The 14,025-nt window shown below is 52.7% G+C and overlaps 1 protein-coding gene across 1 annotated transcript in view; it reads right to left on the reverse strand.

Moving 5' to 3' along the window:
- HSPA9 (heat shock protein family A (Hsp70) member 9) overlaps nucleotides 1-14,025 on the reverse strand; it is a 330,220-nt gene that overhangs the window by 21,931 nt on the left and 294,264 nt on the right. The gene's annotated exons all lie outside the window — the stretch shown is intronic.

Consider the following 14,025-nt stretch of genomic DNA (forward strand, 5'->3'; position numbering starts at 1 on the left):
GATAAAACGCAGGGCGATTGCAGCGGCCTTGCGTCAGGGCGCGTGGCGCGCATGCGCAGCTCTTTGTAGTTACTCGCATGCGCGGCTGGGTCCACCGCTGCTGCGGCTGCGCAGGAGGCGCTCGCCGCGTGAGCGCGCTGTGGGCCCGGGCGGTGCCGGGGGTCCCGCGGGCCGGGCCGGGCCTTGCCGCCCGCTGGGCTCGGCGCCTGGAAGCCCGGCCGGGTGGGGCCCCGCGCTGCGGCGGGGCAAGGAGGGGCTCGGGTGCGCCGCCTGCCCCCAGAGGGCTGCCCGTGTCGGGGCCGGCCCGCCCTCACCCACCCCGGCTCTCCAGAGGAGGCCGCGAGGGCCGGAGCTGCGCTCCCCGGCGGCGCTGCGGGTTCGGGGTGGGGAGGGGAGAGGCAGGGCTCGGGTGGTCCGTGTGCTGGTTGCTGCCGGGCCGGGCTGGGTTCCTACCGCAGGAGCCAGCGCCGGGGCGCAGCAAGTAGCAGCCATGGGGCTGTGTCGGCAGCAGCGCGCACGCACCAGAGCCGTTTAGGTGAGGCTGTTACCGCATGGCTGCAAAAAGCCTGGCTTCACAGGATGCTGGAGCAGTGCGGGTTGAAGGGACCTTAAGGTTCATCCAGCCCCAACCCCTGCCACGGGCACGGACCCCTTCCACTGGAGCAGCTTGCTCCAAGCCCCTGTGTCCAACCTGGCCTTGAACACTGCCAGGGATGGGGCAGCCACAGCTTCTCTGGGCACCCTGTGCCAGCGCCTCAGCACCCTCACAGGGAAGAGCTTCTGCCTAGGAGCTCATGTTGATACGCGCATTGACTCCACAACTCGTTAAAGTTGTAGGTATGCTTTTTATTCAGCGCTGAGGTGCACGGGGATAGCTCCTCCGAAGTATGCACACCCAGGGTCATTTTTACATTTATTCTCTTAAGGTATACATAAGCATTAGATTATTGATACACCTATACATATTTAGTATCTATCCCCACTTCGTGTTGTAATGAGCTAGAAGGTCCTTTGCGCCTGCGCAGTGCCCCCCTCTTGTCATGGGCAGGGGTCTCAAGATGAAGTAAATGAGTCTTTCTCCTGTGGGCAGGGGTCTTCAAGATTAAGTAAATGAGTCTTCCTCTTCTTAAACTTTTCACCTTTTAATCTTCACGCATGGCTTTAGGGTTTGGTCGGTATCCCAGCCATAAACCATCTGTTTCTCCCCCTTATCCATAGACTCAGGCGTCCTCTTATCCTTGTCAATAGTTGCTTATCAGTAGAACCAGACCTCTGCTTCTCCCCTTATCAGTAGTTTGTGCCTTTGTTCTGCTTAGTAGGCATGATAGGTGTTTACAACAGACAATACTTTTGTTTAAGCAAGGGAATTCCTCTAACCCCCTTGTATATTGGTTAACCCTCTGCATCAATCTCAGTCTCCCCTCGGGCAGGTTAAAGCCATTCCCCTTGGCCTGTCCCTACAGGCCCTTGTCCAAAGCCCCTCTCCAGGTTTCCTGCAGCCCCTTTAGGCACTGGAGCTGCTCTGAGGTCTCCCCTTCAGGAGCCTTCTCTTGTCCAGGCTGCCCCAGCCCAGCTCTCTCAGCCTGGCTCCAGAGCAGAGCTGCTCCAGCCCTCGCAGCATCTCCATGGCCTCCTCTGCCCTCGCTCCAACAGCTCCACGTCCCTCTTGTGCTGCTGCCCCAGAGCTGGATCAGGACTGCAGGGGGGGTCTCAGGAGAGCGCCATCCTTCAGGCATCTTTGCTTATGCAGTGAGTCCCGGGATGGGCCAGCTCAGATCAGCAGGGCGGCAGGGCTCGTGCAAGTGTCGCCCTCTCCCATCGCCAGGAAGGGGCAGCAGCCAGCCGTGGGAGCGCTGCTTTCAGGCTGCTCCGGTGAATCGTGAGCCCGGCAGAATGACAGCTTAATTCACACCGCTGACAGCTCCCAACCGGTGGCAAGGCTGCAATTAAAACACGACCGCGCTCAGAAGCGACTCTGGGGGCTCTGTCTGCACCACTCCTCCCTGCCCTCCTTTCATCTCCGAGGTGAGAGGGGCGGGCTGTCCCCTCCCGCAGCAAAGCAGCCCTTCACCCCGGGCAGTGACAGCGACTGACAGAGCAACGGGCAAATGCTTCAGCAGTCTCTGCAGAGGTGGCAAAACGAGAGACGGAGGAAATCGTGCTATAAGGTCGCAAAATCCCTCCTCTGGCTGCTGTAAGGATACAGGTGCGACCTGCAGCAGCCTTGGGCACAGCACGCTGGGTCCGACTCACTCTGGGTGTCAGTGCCTGTGTATCTGCCATCCAGGCGGAGCAAACTGCAGGTAGCAAGAGCCCTCCAAATGCCCCATGAAAGGCCAGGTTCAGTCTCCACTCGTCAAATGCGAGACATTCTCCTGCTCACGAAGAGCCACAGCTTTGGGCTTCAAATTTCCTTTGGTTGTTGCCCTCAGCTGCACCACTTGCAATGTCCTTTGCATCTTCTGCTCTTCCCACTCCTTCCACACACATGGATCCCCTCAGATGTGTTCCCCCCTGCTCCCAGAATTGTGCTACACAGCCAATAGCACTGGCTAAATACACAGCCGTACCCAATTGTGTGCAGGCAACAGACTGACACACAGAGCACCCCTTGCAAGAGATCAAGAACTTCCAGCTTGCTGGCTTTGGGTGACCCAGAAGATGCTCTGCATCCTCTGCCCTTGCACTTCCCTACCCTTGAGCCTTCCTAGGGAAAGGGAAGAAATGAGGGTGGGGCTGGCGGGGCAAGGCAATAGGATTCCTCTGGGACCATCTGCAGCTAGGACCAGGCAGTGGCTGCCCGCAGCACAGTGACACAGAAACAGCGTGAAGGAGCTGCCCTGTGGGGACCCAATTAATTTCCTTCCTGTTAATTGTTGCCAGACATGAAGCTGCTTTGAAGCACCACAGAGGCTGGTATCACAGTGGGGCAGCCCTTTGGCAGCTGCAAACACAGCTCCACGTGGATGTCCTGCCCTTACTCCCACAGGGATTAGCAATGGAGCAGTTGTTTGACTCCCATAGGAGCAGAGTGGGGCTGTAACTCTTTTCATACAAGCCTCAAACCACTTGGCTGCATTTGTCAGCTCTGTAGGCATTTGTCTCAGAAGGATGTCACCGTAAACGGAGGATACACACACTTTTCAGTGGAAGAAGCACGTTGCAGGCATCTCTCAGTGCTGCCAGCAGCAGGACAAGGCCTGTGGGGAGCTCTGCGTTAGCTTCTCCACCTTTGATATTTCCCACCGCAGGGATTTCAGGGCAGTTCCTTCTCTGGCTCCTCAGTTCATTGGAGTTACCCTGAGTGCTGATGGCATGACTTAAGGTGGGCCGGTGTGAAAAGGCTTGTCGAGGCAGCTGCAAAACAGCTGCACTTTAGTCGCTTTCCTGCTCACTGAAACGGAGCCTAATAGAAAACGCAGTGATGGATCAAACACAGCGTGGCATCAGCCTGCACCCTGAGTCAGCGTGAGTCACAGACCGTGTCCCACCACGCTCCGTGCGCAGGAGGAGAAAGTCCTGTTTGAATTCAGGGTTATTGCCAAACGCTTAGGGAAGTGCTGGCGGGGGAAAGGTGGGCTGCTGCGTACAGGAGCCGTGAGGAGAGGGCAGCAGGGCACAAATGAGCCATCCCTTTGCAGGGGTGGGAGGGATCCAGGTGTTGGACTTGCGTGTCTAATGGTTCCTACACACCAGTGTTGTTATGAACCACCCGCCAGATGCTTCCCTAGGTAATCATCACGGGGGAATTGCAGCAGGAATATGAGGGTTTGGGGTGGGCATTCAGGACAGAGCTGGTCAACCCCACAGCGTCCTTCCAGGCTTCCTTCCAGTGTTCCCAGTGGGGCTGGCAACAAGCGTCAGCCTGGAGACCATCACAAAGTAAATCAGAAAGCCACACAGAAGCCTCAAACCAGCAACAAGGCAGTTGTGAAGGCTGCCTGCGAGTGTGCAGGCAGCTCAGACCTTCCTGCATGCATGTGGCAGAGAGCTGTCACTCAGCCGAGGATGCAGGCTACTGCAGGGAGCAGCAAACCGCATCTCACCCCTACATGGTTGCAGCTGCCGTATTAAGGATCTGAGGTGCCTCCAGGAACTATAATAATGAGGGGAGTTAGCGTGTTACAAATGAAAACTCCCAAAGGCTATTCTCTGCAGAATTCTTTAAACCCTGATCTGAAGTGGCTGAGGTACAAAGAGAGGCTGGTCTGGGGAAGGATGCTGTGGCTCTGAGGGCTGGTTTCAGCCCTGCCAAGAGGACAGGCTGGTTTGAAGGTCACCCATAGCCAAGCTGTGCCATGGTGGGAAGGCTGACAGGGTTCAGCTCAGAGGGAAAGCCCCTGCAGACCCCTCTGTTCACATTGTATTTGCACAAGACTCCTCTCTGCCCTTTGCTGAGCAAGGCTGGATTCATCCTCATCCGCTGGCTCATGGCGGGGTTTTCCAGCACACGCCACTCCTTTGCTCTGATCTGGAGTCTTGGAATAGGCTCATCCACTCTCCCACATGCCCTCCATCATCCCAGCATGAGACCCAAATGTTTCTGCTTCTCTAACTTCTCCCTTATTAATGGCTTTGGATGGATCACTCCCATGCGACACACATGCCTCTGCTGGCATGAATCTCTCCCTTGCCGCTACCTCCTGTCCTCCCCTGGCTCTTTGTGCCCTCTCTGGTATTTGCAGAGTCACCGAATTTACAGTAGTGGGAACTCGGAGTGCTCTGTACTCCCTCCGGACCATCACGAGGGTGTGTTACCAGACTGTCCCCTCTGAGCCGGTTCCTCGTTGCCTGCTGTTCTCTTACCCATGCTAGTTTAACCTGCTGTCTGGATTCATATCCCACAGCTGAGAATCATCACTTCCCATTCCTGATGCAGCTCAGAGGATGCAAAACTCTCCAGCCAGCACACACGTCCTGAGGCAGCATCTTTGTCTTTGAGAAAGAATACAGCTTTTTATTCTGAAAACAATATAAATCACTCCACTGATATGTACTTGCTATTTCCTTTGTTATTTCCTCAGTACATGTCCTCTCCTTTGTAAACTACAATGCCATGAACCTTGTGCAGCTCCTCTGTGCAAACCCGCTTTGCTTTGTGCCGACTGAATACAGAGCCAGCAGAGAAAGACTTCCCTTCCTGCCAGGGCCTGTGCCAGGAGGCTCCTGTTGGATCAGCTGCTGCCAACACACCCGGACCAGGTAGAGCCTGCAGTTTATTTAATACATCCAGTTACAATAATTTCCATTTAAAATCAGCCTCACAAGACAAAAGGGCAACATTTGGAGGAGAAAAATCCCTGATTTATGCTTAGAAAGAAGAAATGCTCCTTCTCTGCTGCCGCGGCAATAAGACAATGAGGGAGGAAAACATAAAATCATTCACATTCCTGACTCCCTCCTCTGCCAGTAGCACCAGCATATATCTTAAAGAGCTTCAGTGCAGGTTTTTACTGCAGAAAATAAACACTAAATTGTGTCCCCCCCAAGGAGCAGAACACATCCTGACTCCATCCAGCCCCAGTGCCTCCCCTCCTGCTCAGCCCAGCCTCCCCACAGTGCCAGGGTACAACATGGGCACAAACCAACCCCTTCACTGCTGAAGGAGGGCACATCCGAGATCTCCATGTCTTGATCTCCGGGAGCTCCCACAGCCCCACTTATCTGAGGGGACCTGGGCTGCTGAGGGCTCTCTGCCCCTTTGCCTTTTGCCAGGCTGGCATTCCCCAGCTCATTTCCTGAGGCCAATTCCTGCACAGACAGCTGCAGCACAGGCTGGGCACAAGCAGCCAGGCTGGGCATGAGGGCAGCTGAAATTGATTTAAATAGCACTGCAGCCAATTACAAACCCAAAGTCTCTGCACATGTTTTTCTCCTGCAGGAGAAGCCAAACCCCCTGGGTGTAATTAGCAACATGCTGCACGGCTGAAGGGCCGGCTCAGATGACTGCACTCCAAACTGCTGCTCACAGGTCACATCCCTGCCTTCAAAAGGAGATGGCCCTGGCAAGGACGCAAGGAAGGATCAGATGTACCCACATGTGGCTGCCCTACTGCATAGTAGGAGGTTTGGAGGGAGCCCCACGTCCTGCCTGTGGGCCACCATCCAGATCCAGGAGGTGCCTGAGGTTGGTTGGGCAAGTGAGCATCACACCTTGGTGCCAGCAGTGGTGTCCCTGTGCTGATGTCCCCGTGCTGATGTCCCCATCCCTGCTGCAGCAGCTGCTCCACAGACACACATCCCTGGGGTGTGGGACAGCACGGACACCCCTGTCCAGGCTGTGGGAGCCCTGCCCAAACCACAGCAGCAAAGGAGGGGATGTCTGTGTCCTCCAGTTCCCTGGGCATGCAGGGGAAACCTGGGGCTGGGATTTTGCCTGCTCTCAGCAGCAGTCAGAGGGCTCCAGGGCCCTCCAGCAGCCCCCTGACAGCACTACCTGTCAAACTGTACCAGCGTCTGCTCTCTGGGCACTTCTTTTGTGAGCAAATGAGGAAACACAAACCACAGTTCACTCATTCTCATGTGGTAGATCAGTGGTAAGTTCTGCCCTGGGGCATTTTCTGGATGGATCATGGCACTTGTTTTTCAGTCCCTCAGCCCTGCCTGTTTTCAAGCCTTTCAAATGCTATCCTGACCCAAAATCATCTGTACCGTGGGCTCACGTGCTTTCTGCTTCGGTCCTTTCTGGGGTACATGAGCTCCCCACCTATCCTCAGGCCACACTTCGGTCTCTTTGAGGCCAAAACTCTCCTTGAAGCCAGGAGCCTGTGTCCTTGAGTGAGAAAGATCAGCAAAGGACAGAGTGGGGAAAAATACGAGCAATGAGCTCAACACCGAGTTATTTCCGTGGAGGAATCTCAGATGCTTCCTATCCCTGTGTTTGTTGGAGGGAGGGCATCATTTAGCACATTAATTCAAATGACCTCCACAATTCATCTTTGCAAGGCTTTTTTTTTTTTTTTTTTCCCCTCTTTTCCTTCCAAAAAGCAGGCAATTTTAACCACAGCATCATTCTGGGGGGAAGGGAGAGGGATGTGGACAGTTTTGAAGATACCCAACTCAAAGACCTAGTTATTCTCCCTATTTTTTCCCTCACCAACTTCAGCAGCAAGAACACATAAATCGTGTGTCATAGCTGCCTTTTCATCTGTCCCAGGAGTTATAGACTGCACACATAAGACAATTCATGTTCCTCTGCATAATGAGGTGAGTTTTATAAATCATAAATCTTCACTTAATATGCAGGTGGTGTTTGCTGCCAGGTTTAGGAAAACTGATGCAGTTGCCAAGTTCATGAATGTCATAAATCATTCATGCTAAGGTAGTCTGCAATTGCTCAGTCCTTTGAGACAGACCAATTTCAAGGTGGTTGTTTAACACACAAACACGATCTCTGTTGATTGTTTATACAAATATATATTTTCATTAAGATTTTCCCTCTCCTTTTTTTTTTCTTCTTTAGGTGCCAAGAGTGATGCCCTGAAGGGTCCCCGCCGGTGGCTTCTTTCCAGTTCCAAAATTCCATCAGAAATCCATTACCCAATGCATAAAAATCCATGGATTTGTAATAGAAAGAGCCTCCTAAAGCTCAGAAAATACAGCCTGGATGTCTCCATAAATCCTGATGCATGTGATTAAAAAGCCTGATTGAAGGAGCACGCCTCAGTTCTTCACAGGGTCATTCTGGACACATGGTGTTTTCTGCAGAATTGCCATTGATTAAAGGTGTGCTGACCCCAGCAGGGTTTTCATCCCTGCTTGAGCAGGAGCTGCTGTGTGCACAAGAGCAGGTAACGCACCCTCCCATGAGGAACACCCTGTGTGCTTCTGGATTTAGCTTAGCCTACACACAGCAGCGCTTGGTGGGTGCTCTGCAGCCCCCTGGGATGTGCGAGATTCAGTGGGATGTCTCATGGGAAAGCAGCTTTCCTGTGAGATCTGCAGTTCTTAGAGCTGTGTAAATCCAGCAAGTACCTGGGAAGAGATTCCTCCAGTGCCCATCCCGAGGGGCTGAGCATGGACAAATCTCCTCAGGGCTTCAGGGAGCTTCAGCTCAACCCCGATGGGAGATGCTTTGTGAGATGTGACAACCCCAAACATCCCCAGGAGCTCTCGGCTCCTGGTCTTTGTGCTCATAGTATTTGTGCCTCATCTTCCTCTCCCACCATCTGCTTTGCATTTTGCTTTCTGGTTTCCTGTGACACCATTAGTTCTAGGCTGGTCTTACAAGATGAAAGCTCCGTCCCGTCTTCAAGTGTCCAGCATCACCTAGGGAGGGCTGTGAGCGCCCTGCAGAAGCAGGACCTTGGATCATCAAACCTGTCAATTCCCACCTGGTTCACATCCTGCAGAGATGCAAGAAAATAAGGCACAGGACCACTGGACAGGGTAGTAAATCAAAGCCTGTTTAGGCTCAGAGGCAGGCGGCACTTGCGAGGGTTTGGTTTTGAACACCACATTAATTTTGAGTGGATCTAAGAAAACTGTGTAGGTGGAACAAGGCAGGAAATTTTGACTGCTGTTCCTATCCTCCATCATCCTTTTCCGGCATAATTAATTCATCACAAATAATTCAAGGCACCAGGTTCTCTCCTTTTTCCCAACAAGGACTGAAGTTTCTCATGTTTATTCCCTGTGCCAAACTACTCACTTTTGCTAATAACTCCCCAGCATCTTGTATGCATGTGCCAGCTGGAAGTTGAGAACAGACTGGTTAGTTTTGGTCAGCTGTGAAGGTCTCCTCCTTTGATTTAAGGAGCATTAAACCTAGAAAAGGCTTCTGGGGAAAAGATGACTTAAAATGGGACTTGCCACAAATCCAGCCCTGGATTTGGCTCCCAGCCTGCCCTGTGATTTCAGTGCTATTCTTCACAACCCTCCGCTGATCTCGTGGTTCTCAGTATGGGATCAGATTGGCAAAACACCCTGGTTTTATCAATGCTCCTGCCTACGAAGCAGTCTCTAAGGTATTAATGAAAACTCGGCCCTGGGCATAGGCGCTGCCAAAGGGAGCTCCCCCTCCATTTCAGCTCCAGGGTTTCCACCTCCTCCCTGTGAGGTGGACCTTCAGAGAAGCATCTTCCTAATGAGAATGGCAGCTGACTCTTCCCATGAAGTTGAAGCCGAGATGAAAACCAGGTGAATCTCAAGAGCTACAGAACCTTCATGGCCGCAATTCCCTCCTCTGGGAGTGTTTATGTTCTGGAGACCTACTAAGCTGGGGTTGAGCCATACCTTGCGCTCCTCCAGGTGCTTTCCAGCAGTGAGCCTGTGCTGGCTTTGTGCTCTATGCATAAGGGAGGACAGGGATGGGGTAGTGCAGAGAGTTCATCCAAAAAAAAAAAAAGAAAATAAAACGTTAATTTTTCTGGGAAGAGCTCAGCAAAATCCATCAATGGCAAAATACTGAATTATCCAAGCTATTCCCACTCTGTTTGCAAAGGGAAGAAGCTTTGTGAATGGATTCCCTAAGGATAGAGAGCGATTCAAACCTGACTTTAATTGTTCCTCCAGGTTATAAATTAAGGAGATGTGGAAGATGTTTCAGTGCAAAATGCTGCTGATGGCTCCGTTTCCTCGCTTGGGGTGAGCCCCCTGTGACAGGATGGTGGCAATAAAAAAGCACAGCTTGAATGATAAAAGAGGAAAGAAGGGAAAGAGGGGAAGAAAGTCAAATGAAAATAGGGAAGAGAAAAACTGCAGGGCTGTATCAGTGGTCCTGCTCCCTTGGGTCCGTGCCCCTTCAGCATGCAGGCAGGTACGGCAAGCTGGCTGGGGCTGCCATGCCAGTATCGCATGATATGATTAATAAGAGACACGATTTCTCCTTCACATTTTGAGTTAAATAGAATCTCAGACTGGGTTGTGTGGGAAGGGACCTTAAAGCTCATCCAGCTCCAGCCCCTGCCATGGGCAGGGACCCCTTCCACTGGAGCAACTTGCTCCAAGCCCCTGTGTCCAACCTGGCCTTGAGCACTGCCAGGGATGGGGCAGCCACAGCTTCTCTGGGCACCCTGTGCCAGCGCCTCAGCACCCTCACAGCAAAGAGCTTCTGCCTAAGAGCTCAGCTCAGTCTCCCCTCTGGCAGGTTCAAGCCATTCCCCTTGGCCTGTCCCTACAGGCCCTTGTCCAAAGCCCCTCTCCAGGTTTCCTGCAGCCCCTTTAGGCACTGGAGCTGCTCTAAGGTCTCCCCTTAAGGAGCCTTCTCTTTCCAGGCTGCCCCAGCCCAGCTCTCTCAGCCTGGCTCCAGAGCAGAGCTGCTCCAGCCCTCGCAGCATCTCCGTGGCCTCCTCTGCCCTCGCTCCAACAGCTCCACGTCCCTCTGGTGTTACTGTCCCCAGAGCTGGACACAGGACTGCAGGGGGGGTCTGGTTTATATAAAAAACAGAGTGTATCTATGTATGTATATAGTATATATATGAAAAGGGGAAGTCCTGTGGAGTCACACACACTCAGCAGGGTAGATGGGGTTTCTCTGTATGCAGTCTGAGCTGAGCACCACTGCACCCAGAACCAGAGTGCCTGCCAGGGATGGAGGTGCTGGGTCCCAGGAACAGCAGGCTGCAATGGGGAGCCAGAAGCCACCACGCAGCAGTGATTTCTCCCTTCCTTCTCATTCCTTTTGTACATGTCCTACTTCTTCAAAGCCCCTGACCTCCTCAGCTAGCTTTTCTCCCCCCTTTCGTTTCTCCCCTAAGTGTGACTTTCTCACCATCTGTAAAACTGCCAAACAAGACTCGCCTTTGCATTTCCCTGCAGGGCTGCTCTTCAATTAAAAGCTTTTCTCGATGCTCTAACTTTCACATCTCTTAATTGAGGTTCCTTTCTCCAGCCTCTTCCCCCTTTTTAATGAGAGGCTAAAATGCCAGTTAATAGAGCTTTGCAAAGGGCAGCACCAGTGACCACACGGTGTGGAACCCCAGAGCATATTTGGATGGCAGAGACTGCCCAAGCCGGGCTGCTCACGGCCCAGCCAAGTGTCATGGAGCAGGGGAGCAAAAGCCACTGGAAAAATACAGGATCCACATCACGTTATAAAATGATCCTGCCCTTGCTCCCAGGCTCCATTAGTCAGCACTTCAGCAGCCGATGGTGCAGCGATGCTTCTCCTCTCCTGTTATAAATGCAGGGCAGGGACCCAAGTGATGCAACTCAGGTTTGTTGCTTTACCAGCCCCAGCCTCATGCCTGGCACAGAACTCTCCCTTCCTGGAACACCACTGCAGCACTACTGCCCCCCAGTACTGTAAAGACATGAGCCGTGTTAAACGTAGTGAGAAAGACAAGTAAGGCTGTACATGCTCTTTAACTTGCCTGCTAATTTATGGCCAGGTAAGCTTCTCCCCTGCCAAGCTTTTCATCGCAAGAAAAAGAGGGTCAGAAACACTTCATAAAAAAATATCGAGCACTTCGCAAATTTGCAAGTCTGTTTTGTGCAGGGATGGGCATGATTTCTGTGGACTACTCATTTTTAAAGGATGTAGAAGGTGCGCAAGCAAAGCAAGCGTGCACCTTTGTTTTCCACCCAGCTTTGGCTGAGTTCAGAAGGCTCCGACTGGGACACTCGGGTGTTTTTAAAAGCTGCTCATTTGTGAAAACAAATCTTCTAAAATAATGAATTGGAAGCTTTCATGGGAATGAACTGCAGGGCGCTGTGAACCAGCACATGGAGGATAACAGCTACCACCTGGGTTTGCACATCGCCTCCCTCCCTGTGCCCACTTCTTGCTGGTGGCCCTGGCTTCCTGGAGGTGCAGTGACCGCACACTCTGGACTGGGAGGAATGGGAGCTCTTGGGTCTCATTGCAAGGAGTTCCCCCTGCACTGGCACTGATCCTGCTGTGGACGTGTCCCCTCATCTTGCTACAGAAGGTTCCCCCAGTGCCTCTCAGAGCTGCTGCACTCACTGAGCTGCCGAAGTCCAGATGTCCTTGAAATGCTGCTAAAAGAAGGGACAAATGTCTGCAGAATCACTCATCCCTTGCTGTCCCAACCATTTTATTTCTTCTTTTATACAGGGAGCCTTGTAAATGCTGAAAACATCCTTGCCAACTCTCGAGCAGTTTTAAACCTGAAACGCTGCACTGAAATACTTCCATGACTTTGAGCGTAGATTTTATTTCTGGCCTTGGAACAGCTCAAGATTTCCTGATGTTATGTGCTTGGTTGTCTTTCAAAATCATTAATTCGCAGCACACAATCTCCTCGCACAGCCGTGGTGTGGGAATTGGGAGGGGAGAGCAGGAGCTGGAGCAGAAGGGCCGCTCGGAGCCCAGCAAAGCCCTTCTCGGAGCCTCGCAGATGGGCGAGCAGACGCTTTCACAAGGGGAGAGCGGCGCGAGCTCTTGGATGAAAGCAAATGAAGTGAGGACAGCAGGACTGGGGGAGAGCACAGGAGCAAGAGCCAGGAGCCGGGTTTCCCAGCCCAGAGGGTTGGAGGCTGCCTGGAAGGAGTCGGCACACGGTGCTCGGCTCTCGGAACCGCTGATGTGCCAATGCAAAGCCATGGGCAAGCCAGGATGGAGGAGGCTCGCGGGCAGCACCTGGCTTACCCCCAGGCACAGTCACATAAACACGCAGCTCAAGCCTGGGGATAAATTCTGGAGGAGCTCTCTGTATATTTTTGTAGACAATCATTTTGATGAACAGAAAATCAGTTTTATAGGGGCTTTAAGGAGGACATTGCCAGCATGAATAAACAACAAGCACCCTTGCCTGGCTCCGAGGGCAGGCTCGAATGGGGCTGCAGGCACAGAGAGCCCCAAAAGGGCTCTGTGTGTGCCCAGGACAGTGTGTCCACCATCCCCAGCTCCGTGGTGGCTCGAAGCTTGTCCAGCACCGGAGCCACTGGAAAAAAAAGGATGTTTTACCCTTTACAGATCATTTAATGCTCTAATGAGATTCCTTAAAAATACAAACGAGCCACCTGATACGATGGGATGAAAGCCTATCTCCATGGCAGTGATTTTCCTGAAGATGCGTTTCATCTTTGGCTGCTGGAAGCTTCGATGTAAAAATTTATCGCATGCCCTCCCCTAATAAAATGTGATGGTTTTACTGTATTTTTTTATATAAATGTACATTTAGCTTTGAATTATACCAAGAGGCAGGCGCTAGCTTTGGTCGAGCCTGCGACACACAGCATAAATCACGGGTCCCCAGTAACTTCCCAGGACCACAGTCCTCTGCCTAAGGGTACAAGTAACTTCTATTGACTTCAATGAAAGTTTCTGGTATCCTGCAGTGAGAGAATAGGCCCCCAGAGACCCATTCGCTGTTGATTAAAAGCAAGAGACTAATAGCACCGGGCACCACGGTGCAGCTGAGAGCTGTGCGCTTCCTGCCTGCATCACTGCATCGATTCAAAGCTTGGCCCTGCTGCTCCTGGGAGTCCCAAAGCTCCCCCAAATGCATCTTGTTTCTGACCCCATTGCTTTTTTCCAGCTGTTACACCCAACCAAACAGCACCCAGTGTCACCCCAGTACTCCCAGTTACCCCACGCTGGGCTGGTCCCTATTAAGCCACCATGGGTTGCCCATCCTGAGCCAGCCCCTGCCTCCCCAGGACATCCCACCCCTGAGCTGACTTCGGAAAGGTCCTGGGTTCCCCTACAGCTGCAGCCTTGGTCTGCTCAGCAGCCATGCAAGGCATGGAGAGATGGGGCAAGGGTTTACGTGTCACCAGCTCCCCTTGCCCATAGTGTGCAGCACCAGCCTGGCTTTTCATTTCTTGGCCAGTGTGTCCTGTATGAGACTGGGGGGGCCAGGGAGGCCCCCGAGAGCATGGCTGGTATCAGCCGATGGAGCAGGCGCCTTTGATCTGATTGAGCATAACGAGCAGTGTGGGACCTAGGGAGATGCACCATCAGCACGATGAGCCGTGGCCCCCAGGGAAAGGGCTTCGCCGGGGAGATGGGGAGATGACTGGTGATGGAGGGGTAGCAGATGGTCTCTCTCAAGGAGAACGCTGGGACAGTAATTGCAAGAGACAAGAGGAGAGCTGCTGGCTCGCTCACAAGAATTCATC

This window comes from Lathamus discolor, chromosome 10 (genome assembly GCF_037157495.1).
Source record: "Lathamus discolor isolate bLatDis1 chromosome 10, bLatDis1.hap1, whole genome shotgun sequence".
NCBI lineage: Eukaryota > Metazoa > Chordata > Aves > Psittaciformes > Psittacidae > Lathamus > Lathamus discolor.